The sequence below is a fragment of the Galeopterus variegatus genome, unplaced genomic scaffold (genome assembly GCF_000696425.1).
Source record: "Galeopterus variegatus unplaced genomic scaffold, G_variegatus-3.0.2 Scaffold16092, whole genome shotgun sequence".
NCBI lineage: Eukaryota > Metazoa > Chordata > Mammalia > Dermoptera > Cynocephalidae > Galeopterus > Galeopterus variegatus.
The window spans coordinates 10,233-21,371 of record NW_007742203.1 but is presented as its reverse complement, the minus strand read 5'-3'; the positions used below and the strand labels follow the sequence as shown (position 1 = coordinate 21,371).

At 39.1% G+C, this 11,139-nt stretch overlaps 1 pseudogene; it reads left to right on the top strand.

Annotated features, from left to right (window-relative positions):
- The first annotated feature begins 1,824 nt into the window (after nt 1-1,824).
- Nucleotides 1,825-2,679, top strand: LOC103582399 (annotated as a pseudogene).
- The last annotated feature ends 8,460 nt before the right edge of the window (nt 2,680-11,139 follow it).

The following is an 11,139-nucleotide window of genomic DNA, read 5'->3' as shown; positions in this document are numbered from 1 at the left end:
TCTTTCTTTTGTGGATTAAAGTCTAATAAAGTGGGTAATTTTAGCAGGATTTGAGGAGGGAGCTAGAACAGACTAATGTGTTTTATTGATAGTCCTATGATACCTTTAGATTTTTTTTATAGACCATCATCTTGTTTGTTTAAAATTTTAAGAAGTTGTACTAATCCTGCAATGAATATTTTAGTTCATAAATCTTTGTGTCATCCAGAGAAGCAGAAACAACAGCAGATATATATTAAGAGATTTATTGCAAGGAATTGGCTTATGTGATTGTGGGGGCTGACCAGATGTCTGAAATCCACAGGGCAAACCATCAGGAAAGAAAGGCTGGAACTCTGGGGCATGGGCTACAGCTGTTGTCTGCAGGCAGAATTTCTTCATCAGAGAAGCCTCAGACCTGCTCCTAAAGCTCTTCTACCAACTTATTTGGGTCCTCCCAGATTATCTAAGATACTCTTTTAAATTTAACTGATTATGAACTTTGCCCATGTCTTCAATATATATTCACAGCAACACCTACATTAATGTTTGACTGAATAACTGGGGACTGTAGGCTAGCCAAGTTGACTCATCGAAAGAGCATCACAACCTTCTACTGAGTATCTGATTTTCTCTATTTCCTAAAATTCAAAAATTTAAGCTCCTAGTATGTCTAGCCACAATGCCCTAGAAGTTCTGCATCAAAATATGCTCCAAGCACTCACACATGAGGGTGCCTAACTCACAAAGTCCTTTCCAGCTTTGATTTTTAAAAAATATAATTGAAAATTTTTAAATAACATGGAAATATTGTTCATTTAATTTTCATGTCTGATTATTGGTGACCATTTTTCATATTATGTTGGTAAATTTTAAACTATCTGCTCACATTAATATTTTCTTAATAATTTATTAGACTTTATGTATTAAAATATCATACTTGTCATATTTGTTGTGATCATTTATTTCCTGGTTTTTAGTTTTCTCTTCTTTTTGTGAATAGAATTTGAAAGCAGCATCTTTTTGTCATGTTTCTCACCTGCTCCAGATTTCTCTTCACCTCTGAAGGGAACTTGTCTACTGTCTTTGTGGCTATAGGGAATTCAGTCACTGACCAGATAAAGGTGGTAAGTCATGGCATCAGGTGGTACCCATCCATGTAGGAAGTGGGGAGCATTGAAGTTGTTCCAATTCTTGAGTCCAGCTGAGAGCCAGCTTAGCAAAGCAAATCAACTGAGAAAGTGCCACAGATATCACTGTCCTCATAGTTACAACTTCAGGTGGACAAAAAGCTTACTATGGGCCAACTTGAATAAACTAATTCTCTGTGCACACCCTATCCCTGTGAAAGTATTCCTAAGGGACCTCAACTCATATCCAGCTCACTGTCTGATTTGCATGCATTTAGACAGATTAGCAAAAACTAACTCTTCAGTCTAAGGATGAATCTAATCTGAGTGGAAAGAAATAGTCTCCTGTCTATAGGCTGGCCTGGCCAGGACTGCTAGGTTAATTTTGGCCAGTGTTGTTCAGGATGAGTGCTGTCTCCCCATGTTAGTATGACAAGAATTTCTCCTTCCCTCATGTCTGGTCCATCTGTTAATATCCTCTCACCACCACGTGCAAGGCAACTTGAGACAGCATGCAAAAGAGGTCATGAGACTCAGTGTAAACTACAGGTATTTGAGGACGGGGAAAGAGTGCAAAGTTTCTTACCTTCTGTATGTTTAACTTCTTCTCAGAAGTGGTCAAGTAGCCATTCCCCAGACTTGTTGCTTTGTTTGTCAGCTACCTCATATTCCAAAATGTTCACTTTTCTTCCCCTACATTGAAATCACCAAACATTCCTTGGAAAAAATCTTACCACAACTGAAATATCACTTTACCTGGAATCTATATGATGAAGAAAGTTCCTTAGATGATTTAAAAGACTGAGTGCATAACCAGGTGGAGTTTCTAAATACAGAATTTAAAGCAATCATGTACAATCTGTTTGCCTATGTTAATACCTCAGAGGCCAGAATGAGGTGGCTCTGGCATACTTACAGCTAGTAGAGGAGTATATTCTGTAGGAGCAAGCCCACCAAGGCAGAATCAGATATCTGGTCACCTGGGGAAACTATGACTGGATCTATTATTACATGGGCAAATTTCCATAAGCTCAACCTACATCAACAAGGTGGGAAATCTTCGCAAGGAGTTTGCAAGTTCCTATAGAATCGAATGCCCTCAAATTCACTGTGAGGAAGAATGGGCACTTTTAAAATAGGGAGAAAAGTGTTATGAATGGGCTAAGGAGTGTTTTGAGAAGGCTCTGGAAAACAAACCCACCAACCCAGAGTTCTCCCTAGGCTTGGCAATCGCTCTTATCAGTTGGGAGACAAAGCACCAACAGAGAACACCATTCATCTTCTGAGTCAGGCCATCCAGCTGAACCCTGACAACCAGTATATAAATCTTCTCCTGGATCTGACTCTTCAAAAGATCAGGAAAGAAACAGAAGAAGAACAGTAGGTTGAAGAGGCCTTGAAGAAAACACCATGTTCAACAGATGTACTCTGTAGTGCTGCCAAATATTACCGAAATAAAGGTACTCTGGACACAGCTATAGAATTATTTAAAACAGTATTAGAATCATTGCTGAACAATGTCTACCAACAACTCCAGATTGGTTGCTGCTACAGAGCAAAAATCAGATAAATGCAGAGGTCAAGAAAGTGCATCACTAATGAAGAAAAACTATGGGAAATGATGAAAAATGCTGTGCATCATTTTAAGAAAGTTGTTGAGTTGAATATTCACCTCCCCCGTGCCTGCTCAGACCTTGCCTGCCTCTGTGCCAGAATGCTGAGGCAGAGTAATACTTCCAGAAAGAATTCAGTAAGGATCTCACTCCTGCCGAGAGACAAGTGCTCCATCTGTGGTACGGCAACTTCCAGCAGTACCAGAGGACGTGCGATGACACTGCCATCCACCATTACCTGGAAGGCTTGCACATCAATGGGACGTTGAGTGAGAAGGAAAAATTGGTCATAAACCTAAGAAGAATTGTCAATAAATGACTCTCTGAAAATGCCTTGGATGCTGTGGGTCGGCAGCTCTCCAGATTCATTCATGAACTGAACAGAAAAGGGCACCTGATGGCTGGTGGCTCTGAGAGAGGGCTGGGATGCCCACTGGACAGTCCAGTCTCAGACCCTGGAAGATTTGTCCCCTCTGCATATCTGGCTGAGAAAGGGGGTAATGAAGCCATAGAGGGTTCAGGTGGGGCCCACCACCCAGAAGAGCAGAAGGCCCACAGGAGACCTTCCTACCAAGTCTCTGGGCTTCAGATGGAGAACAGGGAGAGGAAGAAAGAGGGGTAGGAGGCCTGGTGCAGTGGAAAGAGAAAGAAGAGGGGAGACAGAGAGCCCCAACTCGTAGGAGCTAGGCCGAATGGGGGGGCTTTTCATTTTCTGCTGTCTCTTTTCCTGGTTCGGAAAATTCTCTTATCTAGATCTGGAAATTCAGAATCACTTTTCTTTTGTCATATAGATACTTTGAGCAAACACTCTTTTGAGGGAAAGCACTTGCTTTGGGACTATGTGATTATGGATTTTTCTCAGTTTGCATCAGATTTTCCAGAAAAGCTCACCCAGTGCCTTGCACATGGCCTGACACCCAGTAGACACTTCATATTTGCTGAGTGAGTGACTAGAACTCCAGCGATGACTGATCCCATCTCCTCACTCCTCAATTTCCAAAATAAGTTTCATGTAAATCAAAGTGTTAAATGCTTAAATAATAGAAATCATAAAATTACTATAAGAATTCTTGAGAGAATTTTTTAAAAAATCTTGGAATCTGGGAGTTCTGAGTATGAAACAAAACAAAAACCAAATTATTAATAAATTCAACTACATTAAAAATATATACAAATATTATATGAAAGAGACACCTTAAAAACAACAAATGACAAACTAAAAGATAATATTTCAACACAGTACCAGGTAAAGGATTAATTTTCTTAATGCTGAAATAGTTCCTGTAAATCAAGAAGGAAAAATCAACCCAATGGAAAAATGGGCAAAGGTCAGGAATACACAGGGAGTAAAAATGACTTTTAAACATATGTAATAATTGTCAATGTCACTCACATAAAGAACAACGCAAGCCAGAACCTCAAGTGAGAGCATTTCAGGTGAGCAAAGAAAACACCCTTCCTAAGAGTACTCTAACAAGGATATTGATAAATCGTCTTTACTGTGCATTGCTGTTAAAATTATGAATTGCATAGATGGAGAGAATTTGTCGATGGCCATTAAGTGTACATAAATCTTTGCCCCAGCAATTCCTCTCATTAATTTATTCTATATTTGCACATGCATGCAAAGACATGTGCAAAGATGTTCACGAAGCTTTGTTTGTAATAACAAAGACCTAAAAACAACTCAAACGACTGAAAACAACTCATTAGAAGACTCACTAATGCAACTTTAACATCCTATAAATGGAATAGCATGCAGCTATTGTAATAATAATAATAATAATTAGGCAGTTCTAAATGTAAAACTTTAGAACTCTATCTCCAAGATATCTTTAAATATATTTTATTTATTTAAATAAAAGTGCAGTATGTACAGCCTGCTAACATTTTTAAAGGGAGGGAGGAAGAAAGGAAGAATAGAAAGAAAGATAGAAAAGTATATCCCAAGTATGCATAGAATATTTTGGGAAGGATATTTTCCCTCTGAAATAGCCTCTCGGGAGGGAACTGGTTGGCTGAGAGTTCATACGGGACAGACTTACTTTCAACAGTCTATCTCTTTGAATTTTGGATTTTGTATTCAAGAGCATATATGAGTATTACATAGTCAAATAAAGTAAGTAGTAAAACCAAATTCAAAAGAAAGATAGTCAGACCAGAATGCTGTGACCATTCCATAATAGTTCCTACTATGTGCAAGGCTGTACAAACCAATGTTCATAAATCTCTGCACATAACTGACCAGTCTCTATTTGCAAGTTTTCCTTACACCTTAATCTCTACCACTACCACTTCATGCTACTCACCCACCGACAAAACACAAAATGCTCTCCAACTCTTTTCATTAATCCATAATTGTTTCCATCAAAACTGATATGTGAAAAATTAATCACCTTCAGGAAGACTGTTGTGACCACTCTCCTCTCCCCATTCCATTCTGCTCTGTTCTTTGTTTGCCATCAGTGTTAAGGAGTTTACTTTTTCTGCAACAAAATTTTATTGGGTTCCCAGTGGGTGTCAAGTAATGTGCTAAATGAAAGTATATCAAGGTGAAAATCACATACCTAACTATAACAGTTCACACTACGGTATTGTGATTCTGATGCAAACACACACACACATTCAGTTGTCTCATTTTCCAATAAAGCAGACACAGTTTCATTCATTCCATGCCCTTTTCAGTTTTGAAGGGTTTTCCTCTCTCTGTTATTTTAGATGTGTACAAATTTAATCTTGCAATCAGATTATAAATTCCAAAAAGGCAGGGGCCAGGGCTTTTATTTCATAATAATATTTATCTTTTCTGATGTCAAAGGGGGAATTTTAGCCTGTGGTTCTTGGCCTTGAGTGAGTGTCATGGTCTCTGCCTGCCCCTTTGGTAAGCATAAAAGAAGCCTAAAGGAAGGTGCAAAGTCTGGTGGGAAACTGTAACGTTGAGAGAAGCTTGGCTCTCAGGGACCTGGTGAAGCAGCTGATGAGAGAAGTAGAAAGGTTCCTACTGCTAATTTCAAAACATCAGGAATTCAATACATGAAGAGAGCACAAACATTTCCAGACATTTTTTTGGACTACCTTTGCTAACCTTTGTACCTTTGTGTGGCCTTTTTCATCTCTCTTTTACCCCCCCCATACATTTTCATGATAATCTACTTTTAAAATTCTTTATATTCTCAGAATCAAACATTGACAAATATCTGAGGCATTTCTTGAGGGCATTAATGTTTTGAATAAATGCTCTCCTTTAAGGGATACTATTGACAAAGGTTCTACTTGAGTACAGGAGGTTCTGGGACCAACAATGTAGAAACAGAACCCCCAGCCCATGGTGGAAGAGATGAGAATAGAAAAGTAAATGTCAAAAAGAACCTCCCAAAGGATGAAACCAGGTGTATGGAGAACAATGGCAGGATAGTTCCCCTCAGAGAGCAGAATCAGGGTCTAATTAAGAAACTTCCACCATCGCTAGGGTAGAGGATCTGCAAAATGCCTATCCAGCAGAATTTCATCATTGCTATTTATTCATGACCTCTGAGATTATTCCATGTTTCCTTTTTTCACTTGGGAGTGTTTATCACGGTTATACTGCCCACCATCGCACACGATACACATGAGTTTTCTAATCTTATCTAGCTTTTTAGTATGGGGGGGGGTTGTTTGTTTGTTTTCTTTTTTTAATCACCAGGCCACAAGAAGTCACATCTAGACCATTGGGGAGGACAGAGATCCCTGACCATGAGCTGGGGGCAATGATTGCTTTGCCTCTGGGTTGATCCTCTTGGGAAAGGTCTGATTATATTCTAAGTTTGGGAGGAAGGGTACACATGGTTATTTAAGGCCAGATAGGATACTGTGGTAGAAACAGCACATGATCCACCCAAATTAGTGCTCCTTCTTCTACAGTATGAAGTAAGTTATCACTGGAAGGGAGGATTCCCAGGCAGGAACTGCATTTCCCAACCTCTCCTCCTATCTAGGTAGGCCATATACTAATGGAATACAAGTGAAAGCAACATATATCACTTCCAGGTAAAGATAGTTAAGAATATAATTCCTCTCCACTCAATTTCTAGGCTCTAGATGATGGTAGAGCCACAGGATGAAAGAAATCTGTGTCCTTGAATCGTTGCCTGGAGCTAGCCTTGTACTAATTCAGGAGTCCTATGAAAGCAATATTTCTTCCCTTTTGAGTATGTTTCTGAACCTTGATTCTCCCAATTCTGAAATATATGCGGTCTGGGTTAAACTTTCCTGCCTTTTGTCAGCACAAATATCGTTTTTTTCAGAAGTATATATCTTCCTCCTCTGGAGTAGCATTCCAGATTCTCACTGGGGCCAAGAAAGAGGATAAAAAAAGAGAGAGACTCTGAAATAGCAGCCCAGTGGCAGCCACAAACAATGACAACACTAAGGTCAAAGCCCCACATTTATAGCCAAAGTACAGACCACCTGTAGGTGAGTGGCTCCTGGCCCTAGAAGTAAATGCCATTCCCAGATGGTAGTGGTAGCAGTAGTAGGTAGTAATGACTAACCCTTATGGGGCATGGCAGTGTTCTCAGGCCTTTATATAGAGAGGTCTACTTAATCTTCATAAAACCCCATGTGGTAAGTACTAATATAATTCCCAATTTAAAAATGAAGAAATTGAGGTTTAGAGAGCTTTCCAGCTCTGTCACTTAGTAACTGTCAGACCTTGGGCCCCTTTCCTCCCCCCATACATAATTCCTTTTACCCTCTCTACCTGTACTTTTTTTTCTATAATACTTATCACATACTATCTAATTTATTTATTCCTGTATTAGGCTGCTTGGACTGCCATAACAACAATAACAACAACAACAAAATTACAGACTGGGTGGCTTAAACCACAGAAATCTGTATTCTTACAGTTCTGGAGGCTGAAGCCCAAGATCAAGCTCTGGTGCTGGCAAGGTTTGTTTCTGGTGAGGCCTCTCTCCTAGACGTGCATGTGGCTACCTTCTCACTGTGTCCTCACATAGCCTTTCCTTTGTGTGTGCACATAGAGAGAAAGATGTCTGGTGTCTCCTTCTCTCTGTAAAAGGACACCAGTGCTATCAGATCAGGGTCCCACATTTATGACCACATTTAACCTAACTACCTCCTCACGAGTTCTATATCCAAATAGAGTCGCATTGGGGGTTAAGGCTTCAACATCCAAATTTGAGGAGAGAGGAGGGAAACAATTCAGTCCATAATAGTTATGTTGATTGTTTTCTATTCCTGATAGAATATAAGCTCCATGAAGACAGAGATCTTTGTGTACTAATGTATCTCAAGTACCCAGAATGGTGGCTGGCATATAGTAGATACTCAATAAGTATTTACTGAATAAATGAATGAAAGAAACAAATATACCTAGTGTTTTAACAGGGGCAGAGGTCCAAATTGCTCCAGTCTAAGTTTATTTGGGGGGAATCTCATTTTTTGCTTAGGACTGTAGAGAAGTCATTTATCTCCATCAAGTTCCCAATCAAAGACTGTCTAACTGAAGTCTAAAAAAATTAATGCTGAAATGTGTCTTAGTCCATTTCATGCTGCTGTAATAGAATATTACAGATTGGTAATTTATAAGGAACAGAAATGTATTGGCTCGTGGTTCTGGAGTCTGAGAAGTCCAAAATCAGGGGGCTGCATCTGTCCAGGGCTTTCTTGCTGGGCTATCCCATGGTGAAAGGGCAAAGAGAGGGTAAGAGAGAGAGAGCAAGAGGGGCCAAGTTCTTCCTTTTATAAGAAACTGACTCCCACAATAACGGCACTGTCCTTTTATGAAAGTGATGTCCCTGTGATCCAAATACCTCCCATTAGGCCCTGTCACCCAACACTGCTCCTTTGGGAATCATATTTCTAAGACATAACTTTGGGGACACATTCAAACCATCACAAAAAGAAATAGTGTTGAATTAATTTTTGAAAAAAATAGAAATGAAAAGCTATTTTATCAACCTTATCAATTTTTTTGAAGTTCATGTGGAAGATTGTTTTAAACATATGCCTATTTGTGAATGAGTACAGGAGGGAATGTTGTACTAGGTGGGAATTCATTATTCCCAAATTATAGGCCATTGTAGCAATCAAGAGAACCCACTAGGATACCTGAGTATTCCTTGAGCAGATGTAAATACTATTAAACTAGCCACCAGCTCTTCTAGGTGAACAAAACGTTAGTCAAATATTCTTTACATAGACACAAAACAAAACAAAAAAGATCAGTTTTTTTTTTAAATCTCCGGGAAAAAGTATGAAGTTTCATTTTATGGAAGTAAAAGTATTTTTGTTTACATTCAACATATCATGTGGTTCTCAGACTCTGGCATGTATTTCAATTACTTGGAAGACATTAACATACTGATTTCTGGGTTCCACTCTCAAATTTCCAATTCAATCAGTCTAGAATGTGGCCTGAGAATTTGCATTCCTAACAAGTTCCCAGGTAATGCTGATAGTGCTGGTGGCTGATCACAGTGGGAGAACTATTGCCACCCTATATCACCCTGTACCTGGTACAACTACTCAGGATGGATTTCCTCATTCTGAAAACAGCAAGCAAGGCTATATTCTATATAGGCAAGGCCTATATTCTAAGGAAAAGAAACATAAGTATCTGTAGCAATCAGAGTAATCAGAACTTCCACTGAATAAGTTTCATTTCTCTCAAAACAGGAATAATGCCAGGAGAGTTGGTTTTCCTTTCCAGTTTCTATTGCGCAATCACACTGCATATTCTCACAGTAACCCATCTACCAGATCAGCAGATACATGCCTGCTGTGGTAGCATTATATATAGGCACTGGCCATACGATTTCTAAAGAGAGAATCAATATTTCTAAGCACTTCAAAACACAGTGACCATGGATAAAACCTTTCTCTGTGCTTCTCCCCAGCCACCAATTTTATTCAAAAGATTTAAACGTTTCTATCCAATAATTGTATTAAATGCAAATTTCAAAAAAACAAACCAAACGCACAGTATTTCTGGTTTCCTATTGCAGTGTTTCTTGTACACATAAAATACATTTCTATAAATACATAATAGAACCTGTAAATAGAACTTGAACTTATAACTCTTGAGTGACACCTAAAAGTGAGGGTTTCCAACTGGGATAGGCTTGGCTGTGTACCCTAGTCAAAGGGCAGAGGAGTTTTAAGAAGCACAGCCTTTGTTTCCTGCTCTAGTAGAAAAATTCCTAGTAAATGACTTTCTCCAAGTCATTAGGCATTATATTGCCTCCCACCTAAAATCATGGGCCCTTGTACCTTTGAATGTTTAAGGAAACGCTAGTAGATCTTGTAGCCTTTAGATGACTGCAGAGATCTCTCCAAAAGGAGGATGTCCTTGGTTATTTCAGGAAGCTTCCTGAAGTGATAACTGATTTGTTATTTGTGCCCATCCTGTGAACAGATTTTTCTATGACGGGAGTCATTAAGTTAGACTAGGGTTCAAAATTTGTTCCTGACTTTTTAGCTTAAGTAACCAATGACACCATCTTGGTCCCAGAAAGCATTAAGGTCATCCTCATTCACTGACAATAGTTGTTATGGATGAGAAAATTGTCCTAGACCTTTTTCTTGTCAGCCAAGGCATAGTCTGTACTATTGCTAATACATATTACTGTTCCTTGGGTCGAGTGGAAAGGTCAATACAGAAACTTCAGGAGAAAGCCACTTGGCTTTCTGAGGTAGACCCTGATAGCTTGTAGGATTTCTTTATCTTATTTGGGTGTGGGCCCCTGAGGAACACGGTTGAAGTCAATTCTGAAGATTGACTTCATCCTGCTTCTTGGACTATTGTTGACAGTAGCCTTAAGTGATTATGTATGAGACAAAGTGAACAGATTTCGTCCAAGCCTCTGCCAGTTGGATTAATCAGAGTGGCTGATGGATTGGCCTACTCATGAGAAAATTCTCCAGCAGCCAAGATGGTTAAAAACGAGAAGTGGATATTTTTCAGACACAATTGTGTATGTGTCTGTTATATTTCTGCACATCTTGTGCATAGAGGCACTGATTGTTCCAGACTATCTTTTTAAGGATGTTGCATTGCAACCAACCAAGATAGTGTCTCCTTCCAGAGTAAAGGGCAGGTTGCTTGCAGCCTGGAAGATAAAGATACTTTGTCCCTCCAAAGCAAAGGACAGGCATGCTTACTATCTGTTATGAAAGATTCACCTTCCCTAAGCTCAGCATTCCTCTCCTGTAATGTAATTCACTGCATGTACTGAAGTCACCTGGACCACTCTGTGTTATCCTGTGGGAAACTGAGCTCAGGAGCCAGTGTTAAAAAAATGCTGATACTCTGGCTGCTATTGCTGTGAATAATAAAATACTTTGTCCTTGAAAAAAAACAAAAAATAAAATAATTATTAAAATAATTATAATAAAAACTGACATTTACTTAG